Source organism: Amblyomma mixtum, chromosome 10 (genome assembly GCF_055824585.1).
Source record: "Amblyomma mixtum isolate Tamu chromosome 10, ASM5582458v1, whole genome shotgun sequence".
NCBI lineage: Eukaryota > Metazoa > Arthropoda > Arachnida > Ixodida > Ixodidae > Amblyomma > Amblyomma mixtum.
Window position 1 is genome coordinate 26,014,820 of NC_143021.1, and position 17,701 is coordinate 26,032,520.

A 17,701-nucleotide genomic window follows, 5' to 3' on the forward strand; every position below is an offset into this window, starting at 1 on the left:
CATTGCTTCATCAGACATCCGTCATCTTCAAACATAAGGATCAGATAGTAAGGGAAATAGTAGAGGCATATCACATTGACGAAGGGGGTACAGCATGCATTAGTAGGCCCTCATTATCACTGGCTAACCGCGAAATCACCTTTTTGGAGCATGCATATGTAGATATGTAGTTTTAATATTTTCTGTGATGATGCAGTGTTTTTTTGTTCTGTTTAGTGTTTGGCGGGAATGCTATATATGTACACATGTGCGTAATAAATCGTCAGTTGAAAGTCAGCGCTCGTGTTGTCGTGTTTGTTCCGTCCTCGTGTTTTTTCCGCGCTGTTTTACCATGGATAGTAATAACCAACTTGCCCACCTTTCAGTACTTCTAAAAATCATTCAGAATTGGAGATATAGACAAGCATCGCAACACAAAACAAACCAAACTCGTGAAATAAAGAGATGACGTTCCAACTCTGCTAAAAAATTTCTGGACAGAAAAGTATGAGAAGGTAATGCATTCCATTCGGATACAGTTCTAGGGAAGTAACTATTTTTAAATGTGTTTGTGCGGGCGAAAATTGGTGCCAGTGAGTTTTCCTGCGTATGTCTGGTTCTTCTCGTATAATGAGCTTTGACGCAACTAGGCAATTTCATTTTTATTTTTCTTTGCAGGCAGTGATGAAGCAAGATGAGGCGACTAACCTTCCTTCGGGATTCTAGGGTGTGAACGTTTTGTTATTTCATAAGCGTAGATGGTGAATCGTGTCCTCTATATTTACCAAATATAAATCGCACAGCTTTTCTTTGCACACGCTCGAGTTGTATGATATCTTTTTTATTATGGGGGTCTCATACAACCGCCGCATACTCAGGTTTAGCTCTTACGCAGTTGTTTTTTTTAACGTCTTTATTTCTGCATTTCGTAGGCCGATACCTTGCGGCAGAACTAAGGTGCTTCATGGAGGTTGGGGTGGGGGAGTGGTTAAGGGTGGGGGTGAGGATGGGGGTGGGGGTGAAGGTCGGAGCGCGGGTTGGGGACCGGTGTCCGCTTCCTCCTCGAGGTAGTGTCGTCCCGAGGTCGGCTCCGCGAAGTGATGGCCTGGCCCTTCATCTTCCTTGCAGTAGGAAAGAAAAGTTCTCCAGAGCCGGAGTGCGTCTGATGGCCCGATGTGCGATGGCTGATCGACCCATTCCTGCAGGGTTCCAGGTCGAAGCCCGCCCAGGGACTTGAGTGCTCTCTTCCGTACTGCGTCAAAGGTAGGGCAGCTCCACAGGAGATGTTCGGCCGTGCCTCTGGCAGGGCACGTCGGGCACTGAGGAGTCGGATATGAGCGCGGGTTTATGAGGTGCAACTTCGCTGGTGATAGAAGCTGGCCGGTCTAGGCTCGGCGAAGGAGCACTGCCTCCACTCTCCTTAATGCGCTATGCGGACGGCGATATAGTTGCTCAGGGTTGGCCAAGTGCTGGATTATGCTGCGACGATAGCGTTGTGCGCGATGCCATGTCTCCGCCCTATCCATATGGGGCGACGACGGGTGCGCAACGTCATCAGGGGGCTAAGAAGCGGAAACGATTGTGGATCCAGGCAAAGGTGCGGAAAGAGCTGCTGTGCGCGCTGCCTGGTGTGCCTTTTCGTTTCCAGTGATTCCTTCGTGTGCAAGAATCCATTTGATAATGACAGTGTAGCCCTCCTCTCGCAGGCGACGGGCTTCTGTTCTAATAGTGTTGAGAACGGCATAGTCAGCACCCCCTGCGCGGCAGGCGGTGTAGGCTGCTTGTGAATCTGTGTAAACATGGTAGGTGCAAGGAGCTGGATCTTGTCTTTCTACTATTCGAGTAATGGCAAGTCGTATGGCAATGAGTTCGAGATTGGTGACGGCGTGTTCCTCGGAAAGCTGTTGAACTGCAGAGGTATCTGACACAGAATCGTGACAAGCTATAGCGGCGCAATGTTGAAACTGAGCGGCGTCTGTGTATAGTTGGATGGCTCCTTCCTGGGTTAACTTGTATGATGTCTTCTCGTGCCGATTGGCGGCAGCTTTGCGCCTTTGAGGATTAGCCGAACTCATATTCTTTGGTAATGGCAAACCATCTACTAAGTCGATCAGTTCCCATGGCGGGGCAGCGGACGAAAGTGGCTCTAAGTTGTCAACGCTGTAGCCTAATGCCCGCAGGATCTGTCGGCCAGCTGCCGTTGTGGAGAGAGGGACTCGCTGGGCTAGCGATTGCTGCTCTGCCAGATCCTGTAGGGCATTGATTTTGCTGCATGCGTGTAGGTTCACTACTGGGCAGTACTGCGGCAGACCAGTAACCAGGCGCATAGCCTTGCGATTGATTCGCTCAAGCTGAAGGCGTTGGGTTGCGTTAAGCCGCATGTACGAATATGCGTACAGGAGTTTTGATGTTATGAGTGCCAGGGTAATCTGACGGAGCCCCACCTCCTTGATTCCCCATCCACGCGCAGAGGCGCGGCGCATAAGGTGTAAAGCCTGATGGCAGCTATGCATCGTGTTATGAAGCCAGCTTTTGGCTCCTCCATCCTCGTCAATAAGCATGCCGAGTATACGGATTGTTTGTTTCCGGCAGATTACTAAGTGCCCTAAATGAAGAGAGTTAAGTTTGCGTTCGGCCTCGGCTCGTACCCGCGAACCATTTAAGACAACCACATACTCGGTTTTTTCGGGAGAGGTTTCCATTCCACACTCCTTGATGTATTCATGGACGGCATTAAGGTCTGTTTGTAGGGCTAGTTCTTGCTCTGCAACGTTATATCGTCCGCATACACGGCAAAATTAAGACCGGATATCGACGACAGCATTGGCGGGAGACCTGACATAGCAATGTTAAAAAGAGCCGTTGATATGACAGCGCATTGGGGGACACCTGTTTTGTGATGTTGCCATTCACCCTGAGTATCTCCAACCATTACTGAGAAAGTTCTTTCTGCAAGAAAGGCTTTCACGAAGCGGTAGAGGTCGCCGCCTATCCCCACTTCCTGTAGCCGGCGAATTATGGTCGAGTGGGGCACGGAATCAAACGCCTTTTCGGCGTCTACCCCAACAACCACTCGGAGCTGTGCGCTGCTAGGGTATGCGAGAACGTCGTTATAAAGCCTTCTGAGAATGTCTTGGGCACAGAGCCCTCGACGAAAACCTACTTGCATAGGGGACAGGACGTTGTACTTGTCTAAGTACCATTCAAGTCTTCTTAGAGCCATACGTTCCATGACCTTACAAAGGTTGGACGTCAGCGATATTGTCCTCAGGTCTTGTAATGTTCGACTTGGCTTGCCAGGTTTTGGAATTGGTATTACCACTGATTTCTTCCAGGCAAGAGGAAGATCACCGTTGGCCCAGTACTTGTTCATCTCTTTCAAGAGGGCAACTTTATGTGACTTGGGAAGGTTCAGAAGTGTTGAGTAGCGTATATCATCCGGCCCTGGGGCGCTATTGTGATTGGAGTCATACAGAGCTGCCTCCAGTTCGTCTAATGTGAAGGGAACGTCGTAATCGTTTGATGTACCTGATACGGGGTCCGCAGGCAAGGCATCTACATTTTCAGGTTGGGGAAAAAATACCTTCCCTGCTTGTATAGCTAACTTCGCCGGGGAGACATTCAATTTCAAGGCCATGCATTGGGCAGGGGAAATTGGCTTCTTGCGTCCAAGGATAGCTCGAAATATGTGCCAGGCCTTCGATAAGTTAGCTGCTCCATTGAGTAGGTGGCGCAGCAGCTGCCAGTCTTGGGGAGCGAGCTGCAGAGTATACTTCTCAACTTCTTGACTGATGCGAGTGAGAGCACGCCTCCGATGGGGTGTCCGGCCTGATCGGCGATACGCCTTGAGAGCCCGAAGCCTACGATTCTACAGATTCAAAAGGTGGGAGTCCGGCTTTGGGGCATCAAACTTGACTGAAAGCTTCGTTGTAGCTTTCTTCTTGGCATCGTTGATCTGAGTAATGAGCTCGTCTAACCCTGTGGGAGCGTTCACCGTACCGAGCATTCTACGAAAATCGTCCCATGAGACGGGCTCCTCTATTCAACGGCGTTGTTGCCGCTGTAATGACTTTCGCCCTCGAGGAGCCCATGAGACCACCACGGGATAATGATCACTGCCCATGACATCATCAGCCCTCGACCATAGGATCTCACTGGGATGAGTCACTAGTGTCAAGTCTGGGGAAGTGTCTTGTTGACCTTTGTGCTGGCCAAGGCGAGTAGGTAGCGTGAGGTCGTTGGCTATGGTCAGTTTCGCTCTGACAATTTGCTGCCAAAGGTGCCTTCCCCTAGCATCTGAGTGATGATATCCCCAGCTGCTGTGCATGGCGTTAAAATCACCCCCAACTACAACGCGATCCTGGGGATATATCCTTAAGAAGTGTTCTACAAAAGACATATCTACTCGATATGTCGTAGTACCGAATGATCGCGCATAGATTGAAAAAACTAAGGCTTGTTGGTCGCCATCTAAGCTAAGGCGCACTCCCGCTACCTCCTGCGTCTGCGTGCACCACGCGGAAGTATCTAGTTCAGTGTGGGCCGTGCGCGACAGAACAAGAACGCATGCCTGCCCATTGGCTATTGGAGGCACAGATCGCGATCCTGGAACGGGACGCCGGTGCTCTATGGAAGGGGTGCAGTAAGGTTTGTACCCTATTAGATTGGGCTTATTAATGCCAGTCTCCTGAAGCAGGACAGCTAGAGGAGGCGTTGGCGTGATGGACACTCTGCTCTGAAGTTCCGCTTGTTTGCGACGGATTCCCCGGCAGTTCCATTGCAAGAACCATATAGGAGAGTCCGACGCAAAAATGTCAAGTGGTTTCGCGCTAATTCCTGCCATTATTAAACTGAAAGGTACGCGGAAGTGAAGATGATGTGTGCCCAATTTCGGGCTCTTGATTCGGAGAAACCGGTGACATTCCCAAGAGTGGGAGCATACGCTTGATCACCTCGGCAGTGACCAGTTCGATAATGCGCGAGAGCTGGTTTTCATCTAAGTGTAGCGTACGCGAACTATCTTTTGCAAGATTCGTTTGCGCGCTGCGTTGCGTATCACGGAGTGTTTCAGCGTAAACCCGATGAATGCGCGCTTGCTTTGGTGCCGTCGCGGTATGCTCAAAAACTGCGGTTAGAGTTGAGGTGGCATTCCTTTGACTATTGCTCTCAGATTGTGTGGAGGGCTTGTGCGCGCCTTGCCGTTTAGTTTTATGTTCGCTGTCTCGTGTCTTCTGCATCGGCTGACTTTGTAGTGGAGGAAAGTCCTGATTAACAAGCACAATTGACTCTGAGGCTGATTGCTGTGTACTGACAGGGCTCTTGTGCGCCGTCATCGACACCGTTTGGTTACCACGTAGAATCTCGGCTTGTTGTTTCCGTTCTTTTCGTCGCGACACTCGGATACGACGGAAAATGCCATTCCTCAAGGTTTTTGTGGCCTGCCGCCGAGCAGGGCATTTTGGGTCCGTGGCTACGTGGGGACCTCTGCAATTGCGGCATAGTGGTTCCGTCGGACAAACCTCGAGGTTTCCATGTGCAAGGCGACCGCAGTACGAGCATCGACGTTGGTCGACTAGTGGACACGAAATTTCCCTGTGTCCGATTTTGAGACAGGTCTCACATATGATAGACTTCGGGTGATAAGGTGTCACCGGAAGGAGTAGGCTGTGCAGATGAATTTTTCGGGGAAGTCTGGAGCCCTGAAACGTGATTAGAGCTGCTCCGTTCTTGCCCATAGGCCTGGCGTTTATTATCCTGCACAAGTAGCACGTGAGGTTGGCCATGAGCTGTTCGCTTGTTAACCCGTTGGCACGATAAATGACCCCGCGGATCTGGCCGGGGCGTATGGTTTCATAAGCTTGGATAGGTGTCTCCTTTCCAGAAATTAGGAGAGACTGCAGTCCAATCAGATGGTCTCTGGCATGCATATGCGATATGTCGACAGTAAACTGATTTGCTTCGTTCAAGAGGCCGTACTTGAAAGCCAGAGTGAAAATGAATTTTACGAAGCTCATTAGCAACAGCTTCGTGCAGCCAGTGTGCGGGGAGGGTCCCTAGTTGTCCAGATGAGGTTAGCTTAATTATCACAGTGTATTTAACACTGATTGGATCGGCGGCTGCGGCCTTGTTCTTTCGCCTAACAGGCTGCCAATCATCTTCTTCAGTATGTTCATTATCAGCCAAGTGATCGATTCTGCCCATAGGGGTGACTATGGACGCTGAGGCACAGCCTAGCGATCGATAATGCGCATCCGTGAAGCGAGCATTTATAGCTATATGCGAGTGGGCATGTTTTACGCCGTGTCGTTTGTTCTCAAAGCGAGTGCTTTCTTGAGCCATCCGCGAGGTGCCTGACCCCATCCCAGGTTGCTTGGAAAATTTCGAAAACGGAAAAGTGCAAGATCCTACCTCAGAAGGGGCGCTTCCCGGCTTGTTTTCCGTGGAAAGAACAGAGAATGGGTTGGAGACAGGTATCGTCGCAACCACTTGAATGGCTTCGTCATCTGCCATGCTTTCGTCGGCGCCGAGCACGGCGTCAGGTTTGGCCGCGTTATCTGTGCCGCTGCAAAGCGATGTTACCGCGGCGTCTTGCCGAGGCTGCTGCGAAGCCATGTTGGCGGCTTCGGCGGTAGGCGTATCCGATGCATCCGGATGGTTTCCTGGGGTAGTCGTTGACACGGATGCGTTGAAACCGTCGTCCACAGGTGGCGAGGAACACGATGGGGGTGGCCCATTAATTTTTGGGAGTCTAGCCCAAAAACGTCCGGTCCAAAAACTTCAAAAAGTCGGAGCGATGCGAACGTGCGCCTGTTCGAGACTGCTGCTTGCAGCGCCACCTACGCAATTGTTATAGGCAAGACGCTTAGTACTGGCAGGAGAATTTCTAAGTTTTCGCTTAAGAAACCACATTTGGCGAAGTGCAGCAGCAGAAGTTTCTGATATGTGTTTTGACAAGTTAATTTATTTGTAAACGTAACCCTTAAGTATTTATATGACTCCACCTCTCCGATATTATTGTTGTTAAGCTGATATGTAAAGGAACACCGGATATTTTCTTCGTTACTCTTAAAAGTACCGTTTTATCAGTGTTTAACTGCATACACCAATTTGTACACCAGTGGGAAATAGCTTCTGAAGTATCCTGTAATATTTCTTGATCCTTTGTGCACGTAATTTCTTTAAACACAAAACAGCCGTCGGCAAATAATCGGGCAGAATCCTGCGCAGGAATAACATCTAACAGGTCACTGATGAAAACTAAAAAATGGATCGGGCCCAAGGCACTTCCCTGAGGCACACCAGAAGTAACATCTAACATCCGAGACGAACAGTTCCTGATGGTGACGTATTCTTTCGTATCACTAACGTAGGCCTTGATCCAGGGGACAATACTTTGAGGAATACCAATACATTCCAGTTTAAACAACAGTTAGAAACAACACATCGAGTTGACCGTTCGCGTCTAACACACATCCCTGTTCATGCACAGTCGATAGCAGTTGTGTGACAGTTGATAGCCCTTTTTGAAAACCATATTGAAATTCAGATAATACCGTGTTTCCTTCTAAGTGTTGCAGAATATATGATGCTACAACGTGTTCCAGCATTTTACAGCACGTACTCGTGATCGAGATTGGTCGATAATTCACGACAGATAACGGTTCATCTTTTTTTGTAAACTGGGACAACACGTGCCGTGCGCCATAGTTTTTCGTATTTCACCTGAATCTAGCGATAACTAGAAAAGGTTAGTCAGAAATGCCGATATCTGTTCTGCGTAATGCTTTAGAAAAGCATTTGGTATTTCATCCGGTCCTGCTGATTTGTTGCTCGATGGGAGCGATTTACAAATTAAAAAAAAAAAACGTCTTGCTATGCACCGGAAAAATGAAGCCAGACAGCCGGAAGTCAGACAGCCAAGTCAGACAGCCGGAAAAACCGGCATGTCTAGTCAGCTGTGATACTCTGAAGTTTTCTCTTCGAAACGAAGGATCGCTTACAGTGTTTGTCTTGAGCCACGCTGGTTAGAGCGTACGAGTTTTGAGTCGGAACTCCTCACTTCGCAGTGAAACACGAACCACCTTTGCAGGCTGAGTGCAAGAAACTAGGTTGCCCCCGAAGGGGCGCAGCGGGGTTTACTGAGCTTCCTCCAAGCGCACACCCCTGAAGAGCCGGGCGCCGGGCCGGGGGTGGCTTGTACCCATTTTTACCGGTGGGTGTCCGGCGGTGGGTTTCGAACCAACCACCTCCCGCAGCCGAAGCAGACGCCCAGACCACCTTCAATATGTCTATAACGGTGCTTTACAATATTCTACGCTTCCCCCAAAATGAAAATTGATGTCCATGAATCCTCCACTTGATTTATTCGAACGTAGGTCGGCCTGCTTTTACGGCTGCATCTCTAACTGTATGGCGTTCGGCCGGCATGCGTGACCTAAACGGGTCAACTATAATGCCAAAACTGCCACGCCTGCAGCGGTTACAAGTAGGATTTAGAAGCTGGCGCAGTTATAATCCAAATTAAGACCTCTATAATTGCTGGGCTCTTGCACTTCTTCGCAAAACTGCCCTCTTTCAGTTAATGCTTTAAGGGGTAGGCTCTCGCTCACCTCGCCGAAAGGCAATCCGCACAACAGATGTGGGCGTTCGCTCAGTGGCCGCCATTTGGGTACATTTAAAGTAACTAAAAGCGTCATGATTCTGCTGTGGTTGATTTCGCCAACCAGTTCGCTTAGGCGTGCCCAACTGGCCGGCGCGCTGGCTCTATGGCGAGACTCGCCGAGCTGGTTTGTCCCGCGAGCAGAAGCCGACTAGTTGGGAAGGCCATCCACGCAAGAATCTTGCAGCAGAATCTGTATTTTGTAACGCTGTGCCATCAGGTACGATGAGCGCAACCCTACATTGGAAAGCAACAGCCGAATCAGAAGCACGGCCGTTCAGTAAGTGGCACCGCGGCTAGTCGGACAACTGCACTCACAGCCAGTCCGGCTTACTCATAGGGACCATGCTTCGTCTATTTATTACGCAACCATCGCAGAGTTTCTTTTCCGGGACTGACGCAGCGCAGATTAAGGTCATCAGGGGTGTTAAGCACGTTGGCGGCCGGCCTCCAAAGTAGCATACGCGTGTGCCGCAGTTTTACTAGCGGCGTCATGGGCGTGTTTCTGCCACGACGAGCGTGACGTCATCCCATGAAGTCTATACACCAGAGCAGGGACCAATGGCAGAGGAACAATTGAATCGCCAAAGCAAAAATAGGGCTCATCTGAAGCAATAATAATTCGTCACATAAAAGCAAAGGCGCTGCTTTGGTCTGTCTAAAAAAAAAAGATAAGCTAGATTCCTTCCAAACTTCGCTCCGGACAAATAAAGGTGGTCAGGTGTATAGAATGATATTTACGCCGATGGGTGAAACCGCATTCGGTTCTCATCTATTAGCCAAATATAAAGCGTAACTAAAAAAAGCTGCTTTTCCACATGCTGCCACCTCAGGGAAGTTTCCTTAGCCACAGCACAGCATAGAGTAAGGAAAAGTATTGCATAAAAGTTTGGACACTGTCAGCGCACACCACAGACAAGCCTCCTGTTCTAGATTTTCCTCAACAGCAAAAAACTTGGTTTCTCAACAATGTTGCAATATCTCGCAGTGAAATGCACCTGCCGGCGCCTAGACGTATGCGTTCAGTATCGTACGCGAAAAAAAAATCGAAGTAACAGCAGAGATACTGTAATCGTGAAAATTGGCTGTGGGCGCCTTCTGCAAAATAGGGCCAGTATTGGAGCTGCCATTCTCTGGCTGTATTCGATCGCAGCTCTGGAGTACGTGATGTGTTCATTTTGTTCTGCACCATACTCCCGCTAACTCCCTTCGCCTCTAATGGCCTGAACAGCTTTAAAGCAAAGCAGCATATTTAAGGATCTCTGAAGCGCATTTCATGGTCGCAAAAGCACAGCGGCCCATTAAACACATATGCCCGCTCCAGGAGTATTCTACTTGGACTGCCAGCCACGTTACAAACGCACCCACGAGCAATATGTCATCGGGTGTGGCATATCATCTCACCGTTGACAGAGGAGAGGTGCAAGGCGATTGGAGGAAATTATCCACTGCATAGTCCAGGATGTATCCGCCGAAGCTGGAACGAGAAACGCGCGCTCATTTTTAGGAACATGGCTCTTTGTCGTGGCGTCGGTTACAAACTTCTTAAGCGAGACGCTTCTGCCTTTTCACTAGTAACCAGTTCTTCTGGATGATTTCTTGCCCGTCCTAGTTATAGAGGAAGGGATATTCCTTCCTCCTTAACTCCAAGTTCGTGGAGCCGATGTGAACCTTCTCGCAGAAACTGCAGGCTCACGTTAGCCTGAACTGCCCATTCCTAAATTCAAAAACTATTCCCCGCTGCTCTACGAACTCATCATGATCAGTCTGATTACGCGCACTGCAGGGCAAAGACGTCTCCAATGTCTGTTCAAATAACCCTTGTCATTTGCCAGTTCACGGCCATCACATACCAGTAAACGTATTAGCCTCATCCACCCACCTAACTTTCTGCCGAGCCTGCTTCGCATGCCTACTTATGAAATCCCATGCGTTACCGTCAAGAACCGGCGGTTATCTTTCCTTTGCATTACATACCCTGCCCAAGCCTATGTCTTGCTGTTTATTTCGACTAGGAACTCATTAACCTGCGTTTGTTGCTTCACCCTCACGGTGCGCTTTCTGTCTCTTAACCTGTCATTTTTCTTTCCTCAGCTTGGTGTGTTGTCTTGAACCCTTTTCGTAAGCCTCCACGCGTCTGCTTCATAGGTGAGTACCAGTAAGATACAGATGCATCACTTGTCTTGAGGGATATTGGTAAACTGAAATTCATGATAGGAGAGAACCTACCATGTGCGCCCTGGCCCATTCTTATTGTCTTAGTAATTTCCTTCTCATGACCCGGATCAGCGGCCACTGCCTGCCCTAAATAAACGTATGTTACAACTTCCTGCACATCGCTGTATCGTTCTTCCCTTGCAACACTGTTGAACATTGCTTTGGTTTTCTGCATGCTAATTTTAGGCTCCCAGTTAATCTGTGCCTCTGTAACTCAAAAGTATCTTCTGGCGGGCTTGTTGGTTTGAATCATTCATAATTAAATTAATTACCCTGGGCTCTGTTTTATGTAACATGCCCAATGACAAAGCAGCAACCTTCTGTGCATCCCTCATTGCTGCCTCCAAGTGCAAGTCCCGTGTCTGCGCTTGTGTGCGTTGTCTGTTTTCTTGCTCGTGTCCTTGTTTTTGTTCGCGCAGTTTTAATTATGAATGACTCTGTAACTCATTCTTTGCAGTGCATCTCCTGCGTGATTTAGCAGGGCAATGTGATCAGTGAATGGAAAATTACTTGGATATTCTCAATTAACTCTTATCCATAATTGTTCGATATCACGGCCTCGGAACAACTCCCGTAAGCACGCGTTGAAGAGAAATGGCGAGATCGCGCCTGCCTGGCTAACAGCCTTGCTTATTGGAATTTTCTTGCTGACTTTATGGAGGACTCTGATTACAAAGCCATCATTATAGATGCCATACAGTATTTTCACATAAGACTGTTTTCAACAGTGATTTCACAAGGCCTGTGACTGCTGGGGCTTCCGCTGAGTCGAATGCTTTGTTGTAATCAAGGAAATTCGGATTGGCTGTATTCTGCGCATTTCTTTGTCTCTTGAGTGGTAGTTTGAATATCGTCTATTTTCAATTGTACGCTACGAAAGCCTGACTATTGATTTCGTTGAATGAAGTCTAAGGCTGTGCTGATTCTATTAGCCTATACCTTAGTAAATATCTTACAGGTGTTCTTAACCTCGTACAATGGCGCATGCCCACACAGGGGGATCGGCCAAGGAGTGGGGTGCGTAGAGAGCTCTTGCGTTGAATTTTCCTTGTAGGCAACAGAATGTGGGCTTACGGTAAGCAATTTTTCAGGTACTTGACGTCTCCTTATAAGTTAAAACAATGTTAGCGTTCATACAAGCTTTCAGGTTGACTCAGGGTCAAAAGACATTGCGTATACAGGGTGGATAGTTTTTCCAGCACAATCTCCCCTGCATTCTTGAACAGATCTGCTGTTACCCGACCCTCTCCAAGTGCTTTATCCCTTTGCATTGCTTCTGGTGCTTTCTTTCCTCCTTCGTTACAGGCAGGGTGTCCCATTCCTGTGCTCTACTAACCCTCTCATTAACATTCTGATTACACTAGGTAGTTTATAGATTTGCGTAGAACTCTGCAGCTACTTTAAGTATTGAGAATGACATTACCTTCTTCGCCTGTTACATCAGGTTTTTCCTATGCTTTTTTTCCTCTTCGCTGATTTTAGGCTGCCTGTATTCCTTTGAGGATGCTCGATTATCTACTTATTGAACTTCCTTACGTCGGCTACCTTGCGCTTATTCATTAACGTTAAAAGCACAACCATTTTTTTCTGTGTGCAAGGTTAGGCACTTGTATGCTTTGGCATTTCTTGATCAGGTCATTCGTCTTCTGGGATTGCTTGCCGGTATCCTATCGAACCATCCTACCGCCTACCTGTACTGCGCACTCCGTAGTAATTGCAGTGAGGTCCTCTAGTGAGGTGCCAGTTTGGGCTTGTTGGTAACACATGTCAAACAAAAATAGCCCAGGAGCAGAACAGGGACAAACAAGGACACACACGAGCGCAAACTTCCAACAGTTTATTGTGAGCCGCAGGGCGTTAAATATACACGAAGTGGCGCTACATTGCGCAGGCGCAGGAGGACAAACAATTTCAATAGTTCCTTAGATAATGCAGTCCCTTTCGAGATAGTCCAGCCGACGGGTTCGCGAGGCCCAAGTCACCTTTGCTATCTATGTCTTCTGCTTCAATGATTTCACGGGTAAGTTAAGTTTGCTGGGGTCTTGGTGATGACGTTGCATGCTTCATAGAGAGGTACACAATCTTGGGTGTTTCTGCTGGGTACATCAAGAAAACCACTTCTTTTTTCTTTTACATTGCAACGATGCTCGCGAAGGCGTTCGTTCGACCACCTTCCATTCTGACCTATGTATTTTTTTCCGCATGTCAATGGAATGCTATACACATCATTATCCATGCATTCAACGAACTTGGTTACATGCTTCGTGGTACATCCACCCTTTTTCGCAGTGCCAGGTCTTGTCAACTTGCGGAGTTTCCGCAGCTTTACAAGAACTGAAAAAAAAAATGACTTTGACCTTGGCCCGTTGTCCAATCTTTTTCAAGCGATGGGACAGCCGTGAATGTCTGGAATAATAGCAACGTTTCGCTAATTTGTTGAAAGAGGAGATGAGACACCTAGAGGAGAACAGATCTGCTTCAGAAGGATTTCGGAAATATTTGCAAGGACATGCATAGGAAACCCGTTGTCAGTTAGCCTCTGTACATGTTCACCAAAACTTGCGGCCATTAGCTGAGGGCACGACCTTTTTATGCAATTAGAGAGGCATAACTTTCAAATTCCCCTCTTGAAAAGTTTGGAGTGCGCAGAATCATATGAGAACAGTGGGTTGCTGGCGCGTGGCTGATATTTCCAGTAAATCTGATCGTTCTGGAATAAAAGGTTCATATCAAGGAACCGGATACTGTCCCCTGATGATAAATCATGAGTAATGACTAGATGCGAGAAGCCTGCGCCTACGAAATTTAGTGCGTTAGTGGCAAGTGATTCGAAGTAACCAGAATCAGAGTCAAGGAAGATTAAACAGTCGTCAACGTATCTAAAACCTTTTGTTACTTTTAAGTAAGCAAGTCGGCTGCAAAGCGGTCTGTCAAGTTCGGCTAAGTATAGATCGCTAAGCACGGGGGCAAAGAAATACCTATACATATCCACTTTTTCCACAGATATGACGACCCGCCCGAATGTATAAAGGTGGTCTGGAGATAAGGACTCAAATGCTCCAAAAGGCCACTGCTAGACGTACCCGACGCATTCTGGAAGGTAATGAGTTGAGACTTGTTAATGCAGGTTACAAGACAAGAAAGCAAATTAGTTTGCGACAACGAATAAAAGAAATCCTTACTATGTGCAGAGAAACTCTTAAACCCTGGAGCGTAGGAGACTTTGCTTAAGCTATGGCATCATTCGAGCCCTTAACTAGGAAAGGATCGTCAATTTGCAACAAGCTCAGCTTTTCCTGACGGAAAAGAGCTATACACTTTTGCCATGTGTCACTCTCAGAGACCATCGCCCTGAAAGGAGCGTCCATCTTGTACCTTTTAGCACTGAAGATGTCAAGGTGATCTAGTTTGGACGATTCTATGCCCTTTAATACTCTTTGTATTTACAGCCTGTTAAAAAGCTCTTTTGCTTTAGTTTTCAGCTTAGAAATAGACAGCCATCAGGGGAGGTTCGAAAGCATTAGCGACTGCTTCCAGAGCTTTTGTATTGAAGAGCCCGTGGGACATGACAGCAACAACGCCCTGCGCAGTTCCTGCGCAGTCCTGTTCTTGTCCACGGCAAACTCTTGGGCCCTGTGACAGCACCTGGTGCACGTCCTGCGGTAGGCTCACGCGTTCCAGAAGATGGACGGGGCGCTTGGAAGCCGGACACTTCTGAGGAAGAAGATCACGAAGCTGCTTGAGCTGAAGTTTTTCAAAGGAACGCTGTAGTGCAATCAGTCAGGGCTGACAGCTCACGAAGCTGCTTCCTGGCGGCAGGAGGGACCACGGCGGTGCTGACCTGTACTTCCAGGAGTCTCCTATATAGGTGAGCGAGCCGGAGCCATTCAGGCGTTTCAATCTTACATATGCGGATTCCATGGCCAATACAAGGCAGGAAGCCTCCAAACTAGGCTAATACGTCGTCTGGTAGAATCTTGTGGCGCATACAGAACAGAAGACAAGGGACCTTGCTTTCCACATTGGACTGGCAATGAAGGCTACTGTCACCGTAGGATCATGTGAAACATGAAGGAAAGCGCTCCACGTACAAGAAATTAAATCTATTAAGGTGGCAGCTTCGGCTTGTTGGTAACACATGTCAAACAAAAATTGTGCAGGAGCAGAAGAGGGTCAAGCAAGGACTCATATCAGTGCTAACTTCCAACAGTTTATTGTGAACCGCAGGGCAGAAAACAAAGCGCGAAACCAATTGTTGGATAATCTCTAAAGGATCTAGATTATCTGACAAACTATTGAAATTGTTTGTCCTCCTGTGCGTACGCAATGTATCGCCTTGTCGTGCATATTCACTGCCATGCGGTTCACAACAAACGGTTGGAATTTATCGCTCGTGTGAATCCTTGCTTTTCGCGGTTCTGCCGCTGCGCTATTTTGTTTGACATCTGTACCCAAAGAGCCCAAACTGCCACCTTAATAAATTTCACTTCAGGTACATCCGGCTCTTTCTTTTATGTTTTACGTGTTCCCAGGACAAAACTTTCCTTCATTGCCAGTGCAGTCTGCAAAGCAAGGTCCCTTGCCTTCTGCATACGCCGCAAGATTCTACCAGATGGCCTCGGGGCCCTATTTGGAGGCTTCCTTTCTTCTATTGGCCATGGAACCCGCATTTAGAGGATTAAAAAATCTGAATGATGCCGGCTCGCACGCCTGCATAGGAGACTCTTGGAATTACAGGTCAGCACCGCAGGGGTCCTTCATGCAGCAAAGAAGCAGCTTCGTGAGCTCTCAGCCCTGACTGATCGCACTACAGAGTTCCTTTGGCAGCTTCAGCTCAAACAGCTTCGGGATCGTTTCCCCAGATCTGTCGGGCTACCAACATCCCCGTCCATCCCCTGGAACGCGTGAGCCTACCGCAGGACGTGCACCAGGTGCTGTCACAGGGTCCAAAGTTTCCCGTAGACAAGAGCAGGACTGCGTTGGAACTCCTGCCGTGAGTACGACAGGTGTCTCACCGAGCCTCTGCAGAAGAATCCTCACGCTGTGTTTCGGAAGGTGTGGAAACCTTGATCTATGGAAAAGCCCCAGCTCCGAAGGTATCTGTACAAAACTTTGCTTCGGTTTTCAGGAACACGAACTTTGTGTGCTGCCTGTAGACAAAGAGGACGGTTTTGCTGTCATCTCGCACGGGCTGTTCGATGCGAAAGCACTGAGAGCAGTAGCTAATGCTTTCGAGCCTTACCTGAAGCTATGTATTTCTTAGCGTAAAACTAATCTTTGTAACAGGCTGCAGCTACAAAAAGTTTTAAAGGGCATTGAATTGTCCAATCGCGATCACCTTGGCATCTTCTGTGGTAAAACACACAAGGTGAACGTTCCTTTCAGGGCGATTGTCTTTGAAAGTGAATCCTGGCAAAAGTGTATTGCTCATTTCCTTTAAGAAAAACTCAGCCTGTTGCAAATCGAGGATCCCTTCCTATTTAAGGACTCCAAGCTGTCATAACTTAAGACTCCTATGCTCCACGGTTTAAGAAATTTCTCTATAGATATTAAGGATTTCTGTTATTCGTTGTCGCAAGCTAATTTTCTTCCTTGTGTTCAAACCTGCATTGACAAGTTTGGAACCATTCCCGTCCAGAATGCATCGGGTATGTCTAGCAGTGGCTTTTTGGAACTTTTAAACCTTTATCTCCAGTTCACTTCTATTCATTGGGAGCGGTCGCTATATCTGCAGAAAAAGTGGACATGTATACGGCCTTGCAACGCCGACTGCTTGGCGATCTATACTTAACCGAACTTGAGAGCGCTTTGCCGCCCCCTTGTTACTTAAGAGACAAAGGATTTTAGATGCATTGACGATTAATCTGCCTTGGCTGCGGTTCTGGTTCCTCCGAATCAGTTGCTACCAACACACTAAATTTCGTACGCACAGGCTTCTCGCCTCTAGACATTACTCATGAGTTGCCATGAGGGGACAGTATCCGGTTCCTTTAAATGAACCTTTTATTCCAGGACGACCAGATTTACTGGAAATATCAGCCACGCACCAACAACCCACTGCTCTCACATGATTATGCGCACTTCAAACTTGTCAAGAGGGGAACTGCAAAGTTATGCCTCTCTAATGTCATAAAGAAGTCTTGCTCTCAGCTAATGGCAGCAAGTTTTGCTGAACAAGTACAGAGGCTAACTCATGCCGGGTTTCCTATGTATGCCCTTGCAAGTGTTGTCAAATCCTTCTGAGGCAGATCTGTTCCCCTCTAGATGTTCCACCTCCTTTTTGAGCAAATAAGCAAAAAGTTGCTATTATTCCATACATTCACGGCTTGCTCCATCGCTTTAAAATCATTAGACAACGGTCAAACGCAAAGTTGTTTTTTTCAGGTTCTGAAAAGCTGCGGAAACTGCAAGTTGACAAGACCTGGCTCTGCCAGAAAGGGTGGGTGTACCACGAAGCATGCAACCAAGTTCATTGAATATATGGAATCAATTGTGTACAGTATTGCATTCACATGCGGAAAGAATTATATACGTCAGAGTGGAAGGTGCCTTAACGAACTCCTTGTCGAGGATCATTACAATGTAATAGAAAAAAAGAGGTGGTTTTCTTGTTGTACACAGCAGAAACGGTGAATATTTCGTACCTATCTATGAAGCGTGCAACGTCATCACCAAGAACCTAGCAAATTTACCCGTGAAGTCATTGAAGCAGACGCTATAGATTGCTTAGGTGACATGTGCATCGCGAAACCGTCTTTTGGGCTCGAAAGGAACTAGATTATCTTAGAAACTATTGAAATTGTTTGTCCTCCTGCGCCTGCGCAATGTATCACCACGTCGTGTATA

General features: G+C 47.7%; 1 pseudogene; it reads right to left on the bottom strand.

Moving 5' to 3' along the window:
• Positions 1-17,701, bottom strand: part of LOC149325424 (solute carrier family 41 member 3-like) — a 64,939-nt pseudogene that overhangs the window by 24,888 nt on the left and 22,350 nt on the right.